The sequence below is a fragment of the Schistocerca serialis genome, chromosome 4 (genome assembly GCF_023864345.2).
Source record: "Schistocerca serialis cubense isolate TAMUIC-IGC-003099 chromosome 4, iqSchSeri2.2, whole genome shotgun sequence".
Classification (NCBI taxonomy): domain Eukaryota; kingdom Metazoa; phylum Arthropoda; class Insecta; order Orthoptera; family Acrididae; genus Schistocerca; species Schistocerca serialis.
This window is the reverse complement of record NC_064641.1, coordinates 502141859-502142931: the sequence shown is the minus strand read 5'-3', so window position 1 is coordinate 502142931 and position 1073 is coordinate 502141859. Positions and strand designations below refer to the sequence as shown.

Sequence of the window (1073 nt, the reverse complement as noted above, 5' to 3'; positions counted from 1 at the left end):
CCAACGTTTAGTACACCAGCTATCAGGAGGTTTAACACCATACTTCGTTCGAAATGCACGCTGAACAACTGTCGTCGATTTACTTCTGCCGTACTCAATAACACAAAAAGCTTTCTGTTGAGCGGTCGCCATCTTAGCATCAACTGACGCTGACGCCTAGTCAACAGCGCCTCAAGCGAACAAATGTACAACTAAATGAAACTTTATAGCTCCCTTAACTCGCCGACAGATAGTGCTTAGCTCTGCCTTTTGTCGTTGCAGAGTTTTAAATTCCTAAAGTTGTGGTATTCTTTTTGAATCACCCTGTACATCAACGTGGACAGTTGAAAATGTGTGCTTCGAGCGGGACTCGAACCCGCGATCTCCTGCTTACATGGCAGACGCTCTATCCATCTGAGCCACCGAGGGCACAGACGATAGTGCGACTGCAGGGATTTATCCCTTGCACGCTACCCGTGAGGCCCACATTCCCAACTTACCGGGTCCCGTAATACACTCCTGGAAATTGAAATAAGAACACCGTGAATTCATTGTCCCAGGAAGGGGAAACTTTATTGACACATTCCTGGGGTCAGATACATCACATGATCACACTGGCAGAACCACAGGCACATAGACACAGGCAACAGAGCACGCACAATGTCGGCACTAGTACAGTGTATATCCACCTTTCGCAGCAATGCAGGCTGCTATTCTCCCATGGAGACGATCGTAGAGATGCTGGATGTAGTCCTGTGGAACGGCTTGCCATGCCATTTACACCTGGCGCCTCAGTTGGACCAGCGTTCGTGCTGGACGTGCAGACCGCGTGAGACGACGCTTCATCCAGTCCCAAACATGCTCAATGGGGGACAGATCCGGAGATCTTGCTGGCCAGGGTAGTTGACTTACACCTTCTAGAGCACGTTGAGTGGCACGGGATACATGCGGACGTGCATTGTCCTGTTGGAACAGCAAGTTCCCTTGCCGGTCTAGGAATGGTAGAACGATGGGTTCGATGACGGTTTGGATGTACCGTGCACTATTCAGTGTCCCCTCGACGATCACCAGTGGTGTACGGCCAGTGTAGGAGA

General features: G+C 50.3%; 1 non-coding gene across 1 annotated transcript; it reads right to left on the bottom strand.

The window, feature by feature from the left end:
* Nucleotides 1-334: 334 nt before the first annotated feature.
* On the bottom strand, nucleotides 335-409 carry Trnat-ugu (transfer RNA threonine (anticodon UGU)). The gene has a single exon. It is a non-coding gene; the product is annotated as a tRNA-Thr (tRNA).
* Nucleotides 410-1073: the final 664 nt, after the last annotated feature.